The sequence below is a fragment of the Dama dama genome, chromosome 8, assembly GCF_033118175.1.
Source record: "Dama dama isolate Ldn47 chromosome 8, ASM3311817v1, whole genome shotgun sequence".
NCBI classification, from domain to species: Eukaryota; Metazoa; Chordata; class Mammalia; order Artiodactyla; family Cervidae; genus Dama; species Dama dama.
The window spans coordinates 17,340,177-17,361,160 of record NC_083688.1 but is presented as its reverse complement, the minus strand read 5'-3'; the positions used below and the strand labels follow the sequence as shown (position 1 = coordinate 17,361,160).

Here is a 20,984-nt window from a genome sequence, read left to right as displayed (position 1 = left end):
CCTTCCCCAGCACCTCGAGACCCCCTCACCCTCTCTCCATCCCGCGTCTCCCCACACGCTGGGAGCCCCCAGTTCCGCGGGGAAGAGGGGCCGATCGCAGTCCCGGCAGCATGCGCCAGGAGTCCTCCCGCAACCCCGAAAGTCCCCTGACCCGGGTCCCCCCGCTCCCTCCTCCCCGCGCCCCATCACTTGTAGTTCGAGTCCCTAACGGGGGTCGGGAGAGGAGGCGGGGGGGGAGGTTGAGCGCGGGGCCGAGGGCGCCTCCCGGGCCGCGCGGGAGTGCGGAGGGGCGCCGTGCGCCCTGGACGACGCGCGCGGGGCCCTGGCCGCGGTGGGAGCTACGCGTGTCCCCACGCTCCGCCCCGGCCCGGCGCTAGTCCGCCCGCCCCGAGGTGACCTCGCCCGCGGCTCCCGAGCCCCCAGGCGGGCGGCCTGGGCTGGACCACCGCGCCTCCGCGCAGCCCTGCCCTCGATCGCCCGAAGCCCCTTCCCGGATCCGGCCCGGGGGCCCGCGCCGCCGCTTCCCGGGCGTCTCGGGGCGCAGCGGCCACCGCAGTCCAAGATGCCCCCGGCGCCTCTCCATCCCCAGGCCCGCGGCGCAGCGCGGCCCGCGATACTCACCGCCCACAGCCCGCCGGGCGGCGGCCTCACTCGGCTCCCGGCCCGGATCTCCGAACTCGCTGCCTTCCTCGGAGCCCCCGGAGCGGTTGGGCGGAGAGATTTGTGGCGATGTCGCGGATCATCCCGGAGCTGCCTGCGCCCGCGGCTCGGCGCTCCGCCCGGCTCGGCGCTCGGTGCGGGCTCCCGGCGCCTCCGCCTCTCGCTGCCTGGCCAGCTCCGTCTTGGGGAGCTTGGAGATCGAGACCTCAGTCCATGTGGCTTTTTAAAAAAAAAAGAAGGGGGGGGGGGGTGGGGTGCGTTTGGAGGTGCCCGAACCTAACCTGAGCTTCCTTCCAATCCGTGCAATTTCAAATCTGCACGCTTGTTCATTCCCATACCGGCTAATTCTGGTTTGGCAGGAAAGAAAAAAAAAAAAAAAAAAATGCAGTCACCTCGCGTGCACACTCTTGTGGCGGGTTGTAGTTTCCACCTTTGACTGAGGTTTTCAAATGCTCTCGGCACGTTTATAACTGGAGGAAAGGGCCTGAAACCTAAAATGCAGGTGGGAATAGAAGGACCTTCTATTTCTCTGAGATAGGAGAGAAGTGATGGGGGGGGGGGGGGGGGGGAACCCCTCACTGAAGGCTGGGCCACATCATATAGCAGTTTGTAGATGGAAGAGATGCAGGCCCTGCAGCGTTCGCGACCAAAGCCTGCGTGGTGGGTTCCCTTGTGGCTCAGCTGGTAAAGAATCCGCCTGCAATGCGGGAGAGCTGGGTTTGATCCCTGGGTTGGGAAGATCCCCTGAAGAAGGGAAAGATTACCCATTCCAGTATTCTGGCCTGGAGAATTCCATGGACAGAGGAGCCTGGCGGGCTACATTCCATGGGATCACAAAGAGTCAGACACGACTGAGCGACTTTCACTCACTTCACTTCATCCTGCGTGGTACCTCTCCTTGTTCTCTTTCCAGTATCTGACCATTGTCCGGTTCCTACATTCATGGGCACCATAGATTTGATTTCCACCTGTACCTGCTTTGTTCCCAACAGGGCACGCAACTCAATGCTTTGCCCAGGGAGAGTTTTCAGTATTTGTTAAGTGAACGTGTGAATAAATGAAACCAGTGCTATTTTACTTCACTGGAAGCACTGTGTTCTCTATTGCTGTTCTAATAGAGTATCACCATCTTCCTGACTGAAAGCAGTAACTTACTATTTCATAATTCTGGGGGTCAGAAGTCTGAAAGGGATCTTGGCTAAAATCAAGGAGCTGTCAGGTTTGTGTTCCTCCTGGCAGCCCTAGGGAAGAACTCGGACTTCTGGAGTCAGCCCACATTCCCTGGATCCCGGCCACTTCTTCTGTCTTCAAAGCCAGAAATGGCTGCATCATTCTGTACCTTTCTACACAGTCACATCTCCGGCAGGCTCTTCTGTTCTGCCTCTCTCTTCCACATTTAAGGGCTCTCGGGATTACATTGGGCCTACCCGGGATAACTGGGTTATTGGATAATCCAAACAATCTCCCCATTTTAAGGTCAGCTGATTAACATTCTTAATGCCACCTGCAACCTTATTCCCCTTTGCTCTGTAAGGTAATATATTTACAGGGTCCAGAGATTATGATGTGAATATCTTTGAAAGTGAAAGTGTTTGTCGCTCAATTTTGTCCAACTCTTTGCGACCCTATGGAACTGCAGCCTGCCAGGCCCCTCTGTCCATGGGATTCTCCAGGCAAGAATACTGGAGTGGGTTGCCACTCCCTTCTCCAGGGGACTTTCCCAATCTAGGGATCAAACCCACATCTCTTGCACTGCAGGTGGATTTTTTTTTTTTTTTAAACCATCTGAGCCACTGGGGAATCCAGTGGACATCTTTGAGGGACTATAATTCTACTTATCATAAATTTCCATCTTTCTTCTTATTTCCTTTTTTTTTTTTCAAAACAAAAATATTCACATTGCTCCCTTTTTTTTTTACATTGCTCCTTCTTATATCAAGCCTTGATTAAAAATAATTGAGAACATTATGAGAAACTGTGGTTAAGTGAGAACGTTTTGATGAGGTACCAGGCTTATGTGGTTCATATGTTTTCCTTTTGCTGATTAGAACATGAGCAAAGGGATGGTTAGTATTCTTGTGGCCTGACCTTCTCAGATACCATTCATTTCAACCTGGCTTTTGACAGTAAGTCAAGATAGAGTTTCTGGCAAATACCTCAAGTGTAGATGATCCATCTTGTTTGGAAAGAGCTCTGTAAGATTTTTTTCTCTGTAAGACTAGGTCTTTTTTTATCCCTCTGAAATATTTTAGATTTATTGAGGTATAATATATGTAGCGTGAACTGTATATATTTAAATGTACAACTTGATGAGTTTTAGCATAAGTCTGTGGAACCATCAGCTCAATCAAATAACTCCAAAATTTTTCTGTGCCCTTTGAAAGCCAGCCACCTCACCCCCCCAACAATCCCAGGCAAACTCTCATCTGCTTTCTGCGAAGCTTCTCCTCTGGACCATGGGTACTTTGCATCCAGAATACCCCCAAAAGGCTTTTCTTTTTTGCCCTTCCAACTTTATTGAGGTATAATTGACAAATAAATTATACATACTTAAAGTGTACAACATGATGATTTGATACACATACATATTGTGAAATGACTATCACATCACAATCAAGTCAATAAAAACATCTATCACTTCACATGTCACTGTTTTTTTTTGTTTTTTTTTTGATAGTGGTGAGAACACTTTGTATCTACTCTCTCAGCAGATTTCATGCATACATTTAGTGAAAGTGTTAGTTGCTCAGTCATGTCTGACTCTTTGCATCCTTATGGACTGTAGCCCACCAAGCTTCTCTGTCCATGAATTTCTCCAGGCAAGAATACTGGAGTGGATTGCCATTCCCTTCTCCAGGGATCTTCCTGACCCAGGGATTGATCCCAGGTCTCCCTCATTGCAGGCAGATTTTTACCATCTGAGCCACCAGGGAAGCCCTAAGCATACATTACCATATTGTTAACTATAGTCACCATGCTGCACCAGAGATCTTTGACCAGCATTTCCACATTTCTCTCACCCACTAGACCCTGGCAACCACCGTTCTACTCTCTGCTTCCATGAGTTCAACTCTTTTTTTTAAGATACTACATATGAGTGAGATCCTACAGTATTTGTCTTTCTCTGCCTAGTTTATTACACTTGCCACAATGTCACAAGTGGCAGGATTTCCTTCTTTTTTAGTAGCTGAATAATATTCCATCATGTATATATCACATTTTCCATCAATGGACACTTACTTAGATTGTCTCCATACTTTGGCTACTGTAAATAATGCTGCAATGAGCATGGGACTACAGCTGTCTCCTCAGGACACTGATTTCATTTCCCATAGAAGGCTTTTCCAAGAAATCATGTTATCTTCACAGGTGTCATTGCTCTTAACTGTCTGGCAGTCTTTTGTTGACACAGCTAGGTTGAAAGCAGACCTGGAGCAAAGGCGCTCACTATCTATGAGTCACAGATTAGTGTGTCTGGGTTAAATGAGTAAAAAGTCATTCTAAACCAGAACATTAAAGAAAAGCGCTGAACTCTTTGCATGTATCTGAGGTAGAAGACCCTGACATTATCTCTTGAGTTCTAGGCAAATCACATATCGTTCCACAATAGTAATCTTACTTTAAACTTCATTGTATCAAGAAATAACCTTGTCCTTTAAGGAGATAAAATGACTCAAGTGCTGCTTCTAAAAGCCTTTCCTCTTAGTTTTTATTATTCATTCAGCTGATTTCAGAACTCATTGTTGAAATTGAGGTGGAACTAAGGCTGTGGACAATCTATGCTTCAATTTTGGGGCCTTGTAGTATGGATTAGACAGAAAGTGGGAGCAAATCAACTTTTGAGGAAGTTCTACCACAGAATATTGAAGGTTTTAGGATAAGCAGCGCTCCCCAACCTTTCTTGGCACCAGGGACTGATTTCCTGGAAGACGATTTTTCTACAGACCAGAGAGGGGAGGGATGGTTTTGGGATAATTCAAGTGCAGTATTTTTATTGTATACTTCCTTTTTGTTTGTTTGTTTTTGCTGTGCTTTATTAAGTAGTTTCTTCTTGAACATACACAATTACCATCTCGATACAATTTTGAACAAACTTGTAATTAGCAAATTATTCATATGCACTATTTATTTATAAACTTATATGCTTAAGCATTACTAGTGAGGTAAAATTGTTGGGCAAAGTCTGTACATTTTTTAAAATTTTTATACACACATACACATAGAATCAGTTCAGTTCATTTCAGTCTCTCAGTCGTGTCCGACTCTTTGTGGGGCCTTGTGGTATGGATTAGACAGAAAGTGGGAGCAAATCAACTTTTGAGGAAGTTCTACCATAGAATATTGAAGGTTTTAGGATAAGCAGTGCTCCCCAACCTTTCTTAGCACCAGGGAGGCATGCCAGGCCTCCCTGTCCATCACCAACTCCCAGAGTCCACCCAAGCCTATGTCCATTGAGTTGGTGATGCCATCCAACCATCTCACCCTCTGTCGATCCCTTCTGCTCCTGCCTTCAATGTTTCCCAGCATCAGGGTCTTTTCAAATGAGTCAGCTCTTCGCATCAGGTGGCCAAAGTATTGGAGTTTCAGCTTCAACATCAGTCCTTCCAATGAACACCCAGGACTGATCTCCCTTAGGATGGACTGGTTGGATCTCCCTGTAGTCCAAGGGACTCTCAAGAGTCTTCTCCAACACCACAGCTCAAAAGCATCGATTCTTCGTCGCTCAGCTTTCTTTATAGTCCAACTCTCACATCCATGCATGACTAGTGGAAAAACCATAGTCTTGACTAGACGGACCTTTGTTGACAAAACGATGTCTCTGCTTTTTAATATGCTGTCTAGGTTGGTCATAACTTTTTTTCCAAGGAGTAAGCATCTTTTTATTTCATGGCTGCAGTTACCATCTGCAGTGATTTTGGAGCCCCAAAAAATAAAGTCTGCCACTGCCATTTGTAATTAGCAAATTATTCATATGCACTATTTATTTATAAACTTATATGCTTAAGCATTACTAGTGAGGAAATAAAGTTTCCACTGTTTCTCCATCTATTTGCCATGAAGTGGTGGGACCAGTTGCCATGATCTTTGTTTTCTGAATGTTGAGCTTTAAGCCAACTTTTTCACTCTCCTCTTTCACTTTCATCAAGAGGCTCTTTAGTTCTTCTTCACTTTCTGCCATAAGGGTGGTATCATCTGCTTAAGGCTAGCATTAATGTGCCAACTGCACACTTATTTCTAATCTAATGCTGCTGCTGATCTGACATGAGGTACCTGTCTGCAGTCTGGAGGTTGGGGACCCCTGCCTTAAAGTGTCAGCTTGATGAAACTGTTTTTATAGCCAGTCCAGATATGAAGGTGACCTAGAAACTACATAGTTATCCCAGACGGTCATTCTGCCCATCTATCAGTTTAGAAGGCAGCCCACCCACACCCTTCCAGGCTTAATGCAATAGACTGTGATGGTTGATTTTATGTGTCAACCTGACCAAAATGTGTTGGTGAGGATATGGGGAAATTGGAACCCTCATACACTTTGCTTTGAAAAAGAGATTGGCAATTCCTCAAAAGTTTAAACATAGAATTACCATATGGCACAGCATTTCCACTCCAAGGTATATGCCCAAGATTAATGAAAACATATGTCCACTCAAAATCTTATACGTGAATCTTCATAGCAGCATTCTGCATAAAAGCCAAAAGCAGAAACAACCTAAATATCGAGCAACTAATGAGTGGATAAATAAAATGTGATACATCCATATACTAGAAGTTTATTCAGCAATAAAAATAAATGAGGTATTGACACATGCTACAACATGGATGAGTCTTGAATGCATTATGCTAAGTAAAAAGGGTCAGTTACAAAACAGCATGTACTGTGTGATTCAAAAATGTCCAGAATAGGTGCAGAGAGACAGAAAGTAGATGAGGGGTACCTAGGTTGGGAATGTTGGGGAGGAAATAGAGTGTCTGCTAATGAGTACAGGGCTTGTTTGGGGTGATAAAATGCTCCAGAATTGATTTTGGTGATGGCTGTGCAAGTCTATGAAAGGAATATAAGTAACTTCTACCTAATTAAACTTAAAAGCTTTTGCACAGCAAAGTAAACCATGGACAAAGTGAAAAGACAACTTACTGAATGGAGAAAATCTTTGGAAATGATATGACTGATAAGGGGTTAATATCCAAAATACATAAACAGCTCATACAACTTAATATCAAAAAACCGACCAACTCAAAACATGGGCAGAAGACATGAACAGACATGTTTCCAAAGAAGATATAATGGATGGCCAACAGGCATGTGAAAAGATGCTCAGCATCATTAATCATCATAGAAATGCAAATGACAACCACAATGACATACCACCTCACACCTGTCAGAACGGCTGTCATCATAAAGACTACAAATAATAGATGTTGGCAAGGATGTGGAGAAACAGGAATCTTGAACACTGTTGGTGGGAATGTAAACTGGTGCAGCCACTGTGGAAAACAGCATGGAGGCCCCTCAAAAAACTACAAGTAGAACTACCAAGCGATCCAGCAATTCCACTGCTAGGTGTATATCTGAAGAAAATGAAAACACCAATTTGAAAAGATTCATGCACCCCAATGTTCATAGCAGTATTTAAAAAGCCAAGATACTGGAGCAACCTAAATGTCTTTCAACAGATGAATGGATAAAGAAGATGTGGTACACACACACATACACACACACACACACAGTGGAATACTACTTAGGCATAAAAATGAATTAGATTTTGCCATTTGCATTTGTAACAACATAGGTGAAGCTGGCGAGTATTATCCTTAGTGAAAAAAGTCAGACAGAAAAAGACAAATGCTGTATGTTATCACTTATACATGAATCTAAAAATTTCCTGGACCAGGGATCAAACCCACATCTCTTGCATCTCCTGCATTGGCAGGAGGATTGTTTACCACTGAGCCACTAGGAAAGCCCAAAGTTTAAATATTTTTAAGTTCATCAAACTCTGTCCAGCTTCCTGGTTCTTGCAGCCTCCCCATTTGTCTCTCTGCTGGCACATACATATCTGATGAACATGCTGCAACAGAGACCTCGTGTTTTCCTGCAGGTCCAGTTCACAAGACCATGTGAGAAGCCGTTTGTTTTTCCCAAAGGATATTTATAGCAAGCAGGATGGAGAAGTCCTAAGTGCTTCAAGATTTTCTTTGTGGTCTAGGACTTCCCCAGTCTTTATTCCAAAACACCTTCAAAACTTCTCCTGCCTCTGGTGATAGTTACAAGCTTATATTTACCTTGGCTTCAAATTCAAAGAACAGATCAAGGGTGAAGAGATGCGTAGCCAGATTAGCAATGTGTTCCAGTCTTTACATTCGTCTTCCAAGTTTGTTACATTTTTCTTTCTAATAAAAATATCCAATATCCTCACATAGTAGCATATGCTTTCATAAATGTACAGGTCTAAAATGCCAGTTCTGCCGTTAATTTGGAAATCAAACACTTTCTCACACATATGTCTTTAAAAAGTAATGCTTGGTTCAGGGGGTTGTATAGTAGTTTTCTTGGCTAATATTATAAATTGTTTAAAAAAATTTTTTTATGAAATCAGTGATGCTAGCAAATGATTATGGCTTTTTCTTACATCTGTAGATTTTTGTTCTTTTCTTTAATACCCATTTCCCTGACAAGTGTCACATAGGTAAAATCTTATTAATATTTTAAAAGCTGTCAGGGTATTCGCTAATGGAATTGCAGGGAATCCTTCTGAGGCTAGAAGAATCCTCATATACTGATATGTTTCTATATCAACCTATCTATTTAATAGGTATGCACTTAAATTTTATTTCCCATGAAACAGAGCATACTTGTAACTTATATTATTTTTAAAATATTTTTGTGGGTCCAAAAATGGGTCATTGGCATCAAACAATCGTGTTTAACATTCAAAAGTCAACTCCAGAACATATTCTTTGAGAAGGTCATTAATAAATAGGACTAAGTCTGGATGAGAAAGATCTAGTGCTTTTTCCTGTCAACCGTGACTTCAGTGTGACTTTACGTGCAGGAGCAAGTGGTTCTGAAGAAAGCAGTTGAAGATATGAGATGTGAATGCCCTAACTTTCAGAGGAGACGAGTTTGGGAGAAGCACTGGCACTATGTTTGTGGGATAAATGTGTTATCTGGTAAAATTAGTACAAGCTACCGAAATAATATACAGATGGTTCAAGGGAGAATCAGTAGGTTCTTTTACCTTACATAGGAGGAAGATGGTTCTCTTTTCTATGATCATTTTTTTTATGGATTTCTTATACTTCTACTCTGTACTTTTAAGCTGGACAGAAAAACCTAGGAAACCTACTAGCCAGAGATTAATCAGAATGGGTTGCAGCTGTCCAGCCCTGTTGTAGCAATGATCTTGGACCTGTTTGCTCTGTTCTGCCCTTGACCTTGGACTTTCCTCCTGCCTCTTGCTCGTGTTGACCTGGCCTTGTGTCTCAAGTCCCCAGGTTTCTCTTCACCTTGAGAACAAGTTGACCTTCCGGTGCTCTGAGATACCGGTGGACCTTCCAGCCCCAGGCCAGTTCCCTAGCTGGGCCTGCCCTGGCTCCTCTGCAAGGGAGGATCAGATGATTTCAGTGTATTGTGAAGGCCGAAGGCTGGCATGAAGAAACTCTCAAGAATGTGTAACCAGTGATTATGAAAGCCCAGGAGCTGTCCTTGTCCTGGTTGCGAAGCAGCAGAGCATGAGTGCAGAAGCCAAGAGAATGTAGTGCTTGGAGGTCCACGTGGTGAAGTCAGACTCAAGCGGCGAGCCCCGCACCTCCCCTCTGTTCTTCGGAGCCTGGGCATTCACCTGAGAGTGGGTATGATGACAGAACTGCTTTGAAGGGATGTTGAAAGCATTCAATAAGATAGCACATGTAAAGCGCTATGTTGGCACAGTGGTTGGCATATAATTGAGACTTGTTTCTAACGTTGCGATAACGGTGTCATTGAAAGCTTTATCGTCTCAGAGAAAACTGCCTTCCAGCAGAGGACTTTGGAGAGGCAGCAAAAATGAGTGATTCAGAGCATACACCCTGCAGCTTCATTTGTGTGTGTGTGTGTGTGTGTGTGTGTGTGCGCGCGTGCGCGCCTGTGCACACGTCCTCCATCGTTTCTTTGCATCATGACTCTTTGCAACCCCGTGAACTGTAGCCTGCCAGGCTCCTCTGTCCATGGGTTTCTCTAGACAAGAAGACTGGAGTGGGTTGCCATTTCCTCCTCCAGGGGAATCTTCCTCACCCATGGATGGAACCCTCATCAAAAGATGTGTCTCCTGCATTGGCAGGCGGATTCTTTACCACAAGACCCACCTGGGAAGCCTGCTTGCCTGGATTCAGACCCCAATTTTCATCACTTATTTCATCTTTTAATGAGGTTACTTAGCATTTGTAAATCTCAGTCTGATCGTCTGTAAAATGGGAAGAAGTAGGGAAGAGGATTGAGGAGGAGGAGGTAGAAGAAGAAGAAGGGGGAGGAAGAAGAGGAGGAGGTTTACCCTTTGGACTCTGGTGGGGTGTAAATGACTTAGACTCTATGAAGTCAATCAGTGTGCCCCCTGTGCCCCCAGAGCGTGATACCCTAAGCACACAGCGTCTTTTTTGTGAGACTCTTGACAAAAAGGATACGTAACCTTCATCTAATTGTGAGGATGCATCAGATAAACCTGAATTAAGGGACATTCTAAAAAACAACCGGCCTGTACTCTTCAAGAAGGTCAGCGTCATGAAAGATGAATGAAGATTCAGGAATGGTCCAGGGTAAAGGAGACAAGAGAGCTATGACAACCTAACAGAGCACGTGAGGCTTAGATTGCTTTTACCAGTTGGAGGGGGACAGCAGCCCAAGTCCGACTCAGGGCCAGAGATTAGGTAACTGTGTTATAACTTTACTGAATTTTTTATTTTGAAAACTTTACTGTAGTTATGTAAGAAGAGTGTCCTTATTTTTAGGAAATGCTCCCTGAAGTATTTAGGAGCAAAGAAGAATTTAGAAAGTATGTAAAGTCCTTAGAACAATGCTTGGCAGGTAACAGGACAGATGTGTTCTCTGTTCCTTTCTAACTGAATTTTTCAATGCTGGATTCCATATAGTATCAAACAGTGTTCTTATGACCTTCCTTAACAACGTTGCACTGCTTTTGCTTTCCCTGTTTCCCAGCCTTTGGTTTCAGATCTTCTGCTGGCCTGGGAAATATATCAGAAAGTTACAAGGAGTTTCCTTTGCTCAGACAAGTAGAATCCCTTAGTTCCTCTGGGTTCCTCCTGCGCCCTCCACCTCTCTCATGACTCTTTTGTGAGGCACCTTGTGCAATCAGATTGTGGAAGGTGAACCCACCTGTGACCCCTGGAGTGAGACAGAGTGAATCAGACGTGTCGACCCCCGTGGAGCAACCTGCTGCTGGGCACTGAGAGGGCTGCTCAGCTGAAGAGTGAAGGTTTGCAGGAAAGAGTGTCCCCCTTTAGTACTTAGAGAAATGTTCTCTAAGTACTTTACTGTGGTCCCCTCTCCCCTTGTGGGATGAGATGAAAGTGTGTTAGTCACTCAATCACGTCCAACTCTTTGTGACTGTGTGGACTGTAGACAGCCAGGTTCCTCTGTCCATGGAATTGCCTTGCAGGCAGATTCTTTGTGGGATGAGATAATCCCACAGGTGGAAGATGGGGGAGGGTGTTTAAATAAAGATGTTGACCTATAAGTCATGTGTTGGTTCCCAATTCATGGTGTGAATAGCTCCACAGGGACCAAGGTGGCCAGACAAGGGAGCTGTCTTTCAAAACTTCTGTCATGAATGGATGGTTCAATCCCAAACCCAATCCTCAGTGACTTTTTCCTCAGGGTGAATGGACTAATGATGGGGATTACTTTGGCTATTTAGTTGCTCCTACACAAAGCATGGTTGACTGGGCTTCAGTGTAGCTGATGTGAGCATTGTGCACAGATGTGTAACTAACCTGAGATCCTACCTACTTGAACCACAGTGGGGTCTTTAGGATACATGGAGTTAAAAACAAAACCAAAAACCTATTCATAATCAAATGTGCTTCATGTGGTTTTAAACCTCCATGGAGAGAGGTGTGTCAGTGGGAAGGATGAAAAACATGGTCTGGCCCACCTCAATTTGGATATGCCTAAGAGGCCAACAAATGTTCATCTAGTCACGGCTATGGTTTTTCCAGTGGTCATGTATGTATGTGAGAGTTGGACTGTGAGGAAAGCTGAGCACTGAAAAATTGATGCTTTTGAACTGTGGTGTTGGAGAAGACTCTTGAGAGTCCCTTGGACTGCAAGGAGATCCAACCAGTCCATCCTAAAGGAGATCAGTCCTGGGTGTTCATTGGAAGGACTGATGCTGAAGCTGAAACTCCAATACTTTGGCCACCTCATGCAAAGAGTTGACTCATTGGAAAAGACCTTGATGCTGGGAGGGATTGGGGGCAGGAGGAGAAGGGGACGACAGAGGATGAGATGGCTGGATGGCATCACCGACTTGATGGGCATGAGTTTGCATAAACTCCGGGAGTTGGTGATGGACAGGGAGGCCTGGCGTGCTGTGATTCATGGGGTCGAGACTGAACTGAACTGAACTGAAGAGGAGTGAGAGTGATGTTGTTCCTTGAGGTTGCGTTGCAACATCAGGGGGAGGTGCTTCTTGGGTGTCAGGACTGGCTGTCAGAATGACTTGAGACAATATCTTCCAGAGAGGGAGATGAGAACACTGGTGATTTTCAACTGTGCAATACCTAGCAATGGCTAACACTGAGTCTCTCTCATACATTGGAAAATATTATTGAGCTCCTACGAGGTGCTGGACACTGTTTCTAGATGCTGACAAGTCAGCAATAAACACATGCATGTCCAATTCCTTTTTAGTCCTTTGAATAGAGAAGGAGAAAGTCTCAGGAGTTGAAAGGCTTTAACACTTCTCTCTGGTTAAGGGCAAGTACAGGCTTCAGTCTTAAAAGTCATCTCACAGTAGTCCTATTAGCTGAAATTTAACCAACTTGTTTGTTTTCACTTATTTATTTATGACTTCCTGTATTTATTCAGGGCTTCCCTTGTGGCTCAGCTGGTAAAGAATCCAGATAGCAGTTCAACAAGATGGTAGTCAAATAACTGACATTTGGTATGTTTACTTTAAGGCAATGTTCTCAAGCACTGGCTGAATGTTAAAAATCCCCAGGTGAGTTTTAAAAAAATTCCAGATGGTCAATCCACACTCTAGACTAATCATTTCAGACGATTAGCCAAGCAATGCCCATCTCCCAACCCACAGTGGGGTTATCTTCTGGAGAAATTGAACTTGAATTTCAATTTCAGGCAGAGAGCTGGAGAAGGGGGTGCAGTACAGTCTGCTCCCTGAACAGTGGGATCCCTCCACCTTTCCCCAGCATCTTTCACCTGCCCTGCTCCCCAGATGCCAGAGGTCTGGATCGTATTTCCCAAACCTGAGACAGGACGAATCTCCCTTTTGTTGTAATTGAATGGGCCCAAGAAGAATAATTTGCAAATAATGATGTTTTGGGGGTACTTCATGTAGAAGTTGACTTTCTTCCCAATCATAACCAGTAAAGCACTGCCTTCAGTCCTTGAACACAGAGCTTCTAGGCAGCTTTCCAACAAACGGATATGGGAAGGAAGTCCAGATGGACTCACGCTAAGTTAATCAAGTTTGAAGAAGCTGGTTACAGCAGTGGAACCGGAGGGCTGGCCCTGTCAGGAATAAAGTAGGTCACACGGGGGTGTGGCCGGGAGGTGATGCCTCTCAACTGGCCGGCCCCTGGTGTGTGCTGGCTCAGAAGAGCATTCACAGCGCTATGCGCTGTATTACACAATCCTCACAACTCCTCCACAAGGGAAACACTCTTGTTCCCCCATATACAGGTGAGTAAGCAAGCGCACAGACAGGTTAAGGAACTTGCCAGATCCACACAGCTGAGATTTGAATCAGGGCAGTTTGGCTTCAGAGTCCCTGCACTTCACCACTGCATCCCACATTCTCCTGCTGAGTAAGTATTTCTAGACCAAAAAAAAAAAAAAAACTCACAAAAAACAAAAAAGGCAGGGACACACTCCCTGGTTTCTGCAGGTTACAGTTGCCTTGAAGAACAGGCATACCAGTTTCCTTAAAGCAACTGCTTAAAGATCTCGATCCGAGCCCAGCTCATTTTCTGATGTCGTCCCCTCTATATCTCTGACAAAGGTGACCCAGGCAAAGTGGGTTTTCCTGAGTTTATGCCTCTGTGTTTCCATGTGCTTTTTCCTTCCTTGGCCTGTTGTTGTGCAACTGCTCAGTCACGTCCAGCTCTTGGTGATCACGTGGACTGCTGCACACCAGGCTTCCCTGTCCTTCACTATCTCCCTGAATTTGCTTAAACTCATGTTCACGAGTAGATAAGTAAACAAATAGGTGACTTAACCAGACAGAGATAAAGGCAGAGAAGTGACACATGGAAGATGATGTGATAGGGAGAGGAACTTGAAGGCTATGAAATGTTTTCTTGCTCACTCTTATATGATACACATCAGAGATATCTTGCATATTCCCAAGCTCAGAAGCATTTGGGGAAGATGAATAGAGGAATAAACAATTAGATATATTGTAACTCCCTGAGGGCTATATTTATTCTCACTGATTCTAGAATCTTGAGAGGCTCTTAGGTATTACAGAATCTGCCTGCCAGTGCAGGAGAGACCAGAGACACAGGTTCAATCCCTGGGTCAGGAAGATCCCCTGGAGTAGGAAATGGCAACCTGCCCCAATATGCTTGTCTGGAAAATTCCCTGGACAGAGGAGCCTGGTGGGCTACAGTTCATGGTGTCACAAAGACTCAGACACGACTGAGCTGCTGAGCACACGGAGAATACACATGAACCCTTGTGAACTTACCTTTAGAGAGCCATTCACAGCAGTTCTTACTCATAGATTTCACTGGGAGAGCGCATTCTTCTGACTGGAAGCAGCTAAACACAGATGATTCCCCAGTTTCTTAGGAGAGCAGAGAACTGAGGGGATGAGGCACAAGGTAGGGTTTTTATATAGGTTGAAAGTTTCAAGAGCATGGGATGCTACGTGGCTGCTCCAGCATGGCAGCCTCGCCTTAGCTGGATGACATATATGGCAGCTCCACTCTGAGGATGAGTGCTCCAGAACGCTCAGAAGGTTCTCTAGCAGTTGAAGCAGTCACAGCCCACCCTGATTCCAGGGGCAGGGTCGCCTACCTCTCAAGGGCAGGGGTGGCAAAGTCACATTGTGGAGGAGCAGGAAGAGTGGAAGATTTTGCTGTAACTATCTCTGAAAAAATGTCATCTGTCAGGGATATTGTCCTGAAATTCTATCCCCTGCTTTTTCAGGACCACCTCCAAAAAATGACCCAGCTGAGAGAGGAGTTTTAAGATGCTGATGTTTGGCAGAAACCAAAAAATTCTGTAAAGCAATTTTTTTCAATTAAAAATGAATAAATTTAAAAGAAAAAAAGAGGTTTTCTCCAGTTTTCTTAGCCCTGCCCCCCTCTCAGTTGCTTTCCGGCCTCTGCACAACAGTGGTGCCACGAACTACCTGGCAAACCCTAGATTGATTTCAGTTTGGACTTCGGTGGCTGTGTCGTTTGGTTCTTCTGTGCTTTGATAGTAAATATATGGCTTTGCACAGGTGGCGTTAGTGGTAAAGAACCCTTCTGCCAATGCAGGAGAAGGAGACCTAAGAGATGTGGGTTCTATCCCTGGGTTGGGAAGATCCCCTGGAGAAGGGAATGGCAACTCACCCCAGTATTCTTGTCTAGGGAGTCCCATAGAGGAGCCTGGTAGACTACAGTCCAGTTCAGTTCAGTTGCTCAGTCGTGTCCAACTCTTTGCAACCCTGTGGACTGCAGCACGCCAGACTTCCCTGTCCATCACCAACCCCGGAGCTTGCTCAAACTCATGTCCATCGAGTTGGTGATGCCATCCAAACATCTTGTCCTCTTCTCCCACTGCCTTCAATCTTTCCCAGCATCAGGGTCTTTTCCAATGAGTCAGTTCTTCTCATCAGGTGGCCAAAGTATTAGAGCTTCAGCATCAGTCCTTCCAGCGAATTTTCAGGGCTGGTTTCCTTTAGGATGGACTGGTTGGATCTCCTTGCAGTCCAAGGGACTCTCAAGAGTCTTCTCCAACACCACAGTTCAAAAACATCAATTCTTTGGTGCTCAGTTTTCTTTATGGTCCAACTCTCACATCCATACATGACTACTGGAAAAACCATAGCTTTGACTAGATGGACCTTGGTCTGTAAAGTAATGTCTCTGCGTTTTAATATGGTATCTAGGCTACAGTCCATAGGGTCGCAATGAGTTAGATACCACTGAAGCAAAACTTAGCAAGCAAACATGCATCATTCATTCATTAAAAGAACAACAACAAAACCCTAAATTTATGGCTTTGCACAGTCATTTTCTCTGTTGCATGGTGCTTAACACCTTTGCTTTCCTGATGTTAAAGCGGGGTTGGAACACAATACAGGCCATTTGACCATTTTCAGGAAGGTCTTTTGGAAAATTTCCAGGAGGGTGAGAGGACTCGTTTTCCACCTCTTTCCTCACTACCTTCTGGAGGAAATTGTCCGTCTGCTTCAGGAAGGCCATCTGACCCTGGGAATCTGGGGAGCTTGGCCATGGTCTCTTGCTCTGCACAGCCCCTGATAGAGGCCACGAGACCCACACCTGTCTTTCCTCCTTTCTCTCACTTTTCCCTGGCCAACAATTATCCTACTGGCTTTGAGAGTTTTTGAGTAGTTGCTTTGGGAAGAAAGCTTTTTATATAAACATTGGAATCAACACTTTTAAATATTCCTAACCAGTACCAGAAGTTTGAGTGCTAGTCAAGCTGTTTAGGAGAAGAAGGAAAGAGCTGGTAGGAGAAAAAGTGGATTATTTACTATTAACTGTCTTATTTATCATTTGTGTATGACTGAGCCATTTTGTAACTTGGTATAATTCAAGTCTGTATCAAAGGGAGGAGAAGGAAATGGCAACCCACTCCAGTATTCTTGTCTGGAGAGTCCCATGAACAGAGGAGCCTGGCAGGCTATAGTCTATGGGTCTCAAGAGTCAGACATGACTGAGCGACTAAGCACACATCAAAGGTAGAGTTTTTCAAAAAGAAATAAAATCTGTGGTCTTTAACAAAGATATTAGGCAGGTATGTGTGTATACTTTAGTTTTTAATTTTTTCTATTTTTCTTTTTTTAATATGTATTATTTATTTATTTTGGAGTATAATTCCTTTACAATGTTGCATTTCTGCCACACAACAAAGTGAATTAGCTATATGTATACATTCATCCCCTCCCTCTTGAACATGCCTCCTCGCTCTCCCACCCTGTTTATATAATCTATAAACTGAATAGTTTCTACTCCCCTCACTGTAGGGAACCCACTGTGAGTTATCATCGACGCTCTATTTGGTTTTTATCCACTGGTGCACGTTCCATCGCAGCTGTGTGCTAGTCCTGGCCAGTCCCTGTCCTTCAGAAAATCTGGGCAGTAGGTGGAAGATGTAACTAGGGACCTGTCATGCCCAAGATCTCATTTTTCCATTCCTGGAGTTGGAGACATTTCCTTACACTACCAAGGCCCCTAACTTTATTTGCCTTAAAATCACTGCAGGTGTTTGTGAAAACACAGCTTCCTGGGCTTCATCCCTGAAGAGGACCTATGTTGTAGTTCTTGGGGGGGTGGGGGCAAGGAATTGTGTGCCATCAACTGCAAACTGCACTTTGCTAAAGATTTTGCCCATCTCGGCTTCTGTACCTTTTGCTACACTGACCCTCAAATGAGGCGCTACTTTCTGCTGAACTATGTCCTGAGTGTTTTAAAGATAGATAAATAGATTATAGAAACACCTAAGGGGCAAAGACATAAGTCCTCTGCCTTCATGATGTTGTTGTGGTTCATTCACTCAGTCATGTCTGACTCTGCAATCCCTTGGACTACAGCATGCTGGGCTTCCCTGTCCTTCACCATCTCCTGGAGTTTGCTCAAACTCATGTTCACTGAACTGGTGATGCTCTCTATCCATCTTATCCTTTGCTGCCCCTGTCTCCTTTTGCCTTCAGACTTTTCAACACTTTTCCAGTGAGTCAGCTCTTCACGACAGGTGACCAAAGCACTGGAGCTTTAGTTTCAGCATCGGTCCTTCCAATGGATATTCAGGGTTCAGTTCTTTTAGGGTTGACTGGTTTGATCTCCTTGCTGTCTAAGGGACTCTCAAGAGTCTTTTCCAGCACCACAATTTGAAAATATTAGTTCTTCAGCGCTCAGTCTTCTTTATGGTCCAACTCTCACATCCGTACATGACTACTGGAAAAACCATAGCTTTGACTATACAGACCTTTGTCAGAAAAGTGATATCTCTGTGTTTGAATACACTGTTTAGGTTTGTCATAGCTTTTCTTCCAAGGATCAAGTGTCTTTTAATTTCATGGCTGCAGCCTCCGTCCACAATACTTTTGGAGCCCAAGAAAATAAAGTCTGTCATTGTTTCCATTTTTTCCCCATTTATTTGCCATGTATTTGACAGTCCTGAATATTCGTTGGAAGGACTGATGTTGAAGCTGAAACTCCACCTGATGTGAAGAACTGACTCATTTGAAAAGACCCTGATGCTGGGAAAGATTGAAGGCGAGAGGAGAGGGGGATGAAGGAGGATGAGATGGCTGGATGGCATCACCGACTCAATGGACATGAGTTTGAGTAAACTCCGGGAGTTGGTGATGGACAGGGAGGCCTGGTGTGCTGTAGTCCATGGGGTCTCAAAGAGTTGGACACGACTGAGTGACTGAACTGAACTGAACTGAACAGCATAAATCTGACTGTTTGGCCTGAAGGGCCTCTGACTAGGGGTGGAATTCAGCTAAAATAAGCAGTTTGTCAGAGGAGCCCTCCTCTCCCTCCTCTCTCCATCCTCTTGCTGAGAGGGTCTCGTGCCACCTCTGGAATGATTGGGCAGCCAAGCAGCCACACATCTAGAGAAGTGGGAGGAGGTACAGCTCTTTTTCCCCAGCCTGAGAGTGAAAAGTTTCTTCCGTCTTTCTGAGCTCACAGCGGGGAATCAAGCTCATTCTCACCAAAATCTCTGGCCTCTGGAACTTTCAGGTGCCTACAAATCCCCTGGGGTCTTGGCAAATTGCAGAGTCTGATTCACGGGGTCTGGATGGGGGTTGTGTGTGCGTGCATGCTGAGTTGCTTCAGTCAGTCCAACTCTTTGCCACCCCATCAAACTGTAGCCCTCCAGGATCCTCTGTCCATGGAATTCTCCAGGCAAGAACACTGGAGTGGGCTTCCCGTGCCCTCCTCCAGGCGATCTTCCCAACCCAGGGATCAAACCCAGGTCTCTTAGGTCACTTGCATTGGCAGGCAGGTTCTTTACCACTATCACCGCCTAGAAAGCCAGGATGGGCTGGTGGTTCTGCCTTCTTCAGAACCACCTAGGACTATTCCATTGCTGCTGGTCCTCAGACCCCACTTTGAATGGTTAGGAGGTGAACACCGACGAGGGTCTCACGGAAGAATGCACCAAGTCTGCCCTGGGAGGCCCTGACCTGAAAGGACAGGCCAACCAGAGTAGGTGGGTAATTAAGAGATCTCCTCTGAATTGAGGGCAGGTAAGGAATGTCGGAGGACCCAGTCAGCAAGCAGAGAAACAGGATGAAGTGAGAAAAATCGTCTGGGGAAATAAGAGGGTTGACTTCCCTACTAGCTGCATTTGTAGGGCTCACGGTGAGGCGGGAAGAGGCAGGCTGAGGGCGCTGCTCACCCTTCTCCCAGGTGCAAAGATGCCAGATTTGGCAAATAAAAGCATGGGATTCCTAGTTAAATTAGGTTTTCATATAAAGAGTGAATAGCTGTAAGTATGCCTCAGGTATTGCGTGGGACAAACTTTTATGAAACGATTACTCATTCTTTACCCAAATTCAAATTTAATAGAGCAGCCTGTGGTTCTTTATCAATAAACTGATTCATTGCCATTAGGATAAAGTGGGTGAAACGTGTCTGACATTTGTACTTGCACGTAATATGGCTGTGACTGAGCACTGTTTTCCTGGCTCTAAAGATTTTTTTTTTTTTTTTTTGGTCTTAGACCTCTTTGTTCAGGATATGAAAGTCAATGAGGCCCATAGTCACATTTATACTACAGAGAAAGTCATCAGGAAATGATGTGCTTATCAATGATTTTCATAGCCTATTAGATATTGGTCTTAATCAGTAAGAGGGATAAATTTAAACATGGTAACAGGACTGAAGATTGCTTTTAAAAAAATACACAAATTGCTTTTGCTTGTTTGTAAAATATCTTTTCAGAGATTTCTCTGGATTCCTTACTGCAGCCATGCAAGTCAGAAGGAAGGCAGATTTGAGAGCTCTAATTTGAGAACAAGTTTTCCGTTGAGAGACTGAGACTGAGTCACTGGTATTCAAAGAGGAACAACCCAAACAGAGCTTTTCTGACATTTCTGCACATTCTTACACTCTGGCAAAGATGCTCACTGATGCTCTGAACCGCATATTCCAATGTAGTTAAACAACCTTGTAGATCTAATGGGGCTTCCCTAGTGGCTCAGACTGTAAAGAATCCACCTGCAATGCCATATAGTACAAGCCCCAGGCTGGGTACCAGAAGTGATGAGATAATGAAAGGTGCTGGAACCTCAAGGAGGTGACAACCCAGTTTGTAGAGATTAGCTTGGTACCAGGGGGTCCGGCCCCAGGGGATTCTTTGCTTTCTTTAACTCCTCCCATACCTGCTCCCATCACTTCTATTAACAGTTAGAGCTCAAAAACTTACTCTGAATCTGTCCAATGCTCTCTCTTCTCTACTGTCATCCAGATCCAAGACATAGACATTTCTTGCCTGGATATGGGTTATTGGCTGCCAATGGTCTCCCCAGTTCAGCTCTGGGGCCATGTGGTAAGCTGAATAATATCCCCCAAAGACATCAAGTCCTTTACATGTTGCTTTATTTGGAAAAGGGTCTTCACAGGTGTGATTAAGTTAACAACCTTGAGACTGAGAGATTATCATGAATTATCAGGGTAGGAGTGTGTGTGTGTGTGTGTGTGTGTGTGTGTGTGAGTGAGTGTGTGTGTCAGTCACTCAGTCCTGTCCAACTCTTTGCAACCCCATGGATTGTAGCCTGCCAGACTGGTTGGCCCATGGAATTCTCCAGGCAAGAATATTGGAATGAGCAGCCATTCCCTTCTCCAGGGTATGTTCCCAACCCAAGGATTGAACCCTGGTCTCCTGTGCTGCAGGCAGA

At 44.9% G+C, this 20,984-nt stretch overlaps 1 protein-coding gene across 4 annotated transcripts in view; it reads right to left on the bottom strand.

Moving 5' to 3' along the window:
• Positions 1-864, bottom strand: part of SLC16A14 (solute carrier family 16 member 14) — a 38,356-nt gene extending 37,492 nt beyond the window's left edge. For 2 of the 4 annotated variants that reach the window (XR_009693854.1, XM_061148570.1), the window contains exon 1: positions 622-863. The gene's annotated coding sequence lies outside the window, so the exon portion shown is untranslated. Of the gene's footprint in view, positions 1-621 lie in introns of all 4 variants that reach the window. The other 2 variants (XM_061148568.1, XM_061148571.1) reach the window with 2 other exon arrangements.
• Positions 865-20,984: the final 20,120 nt, after the last annotated feature.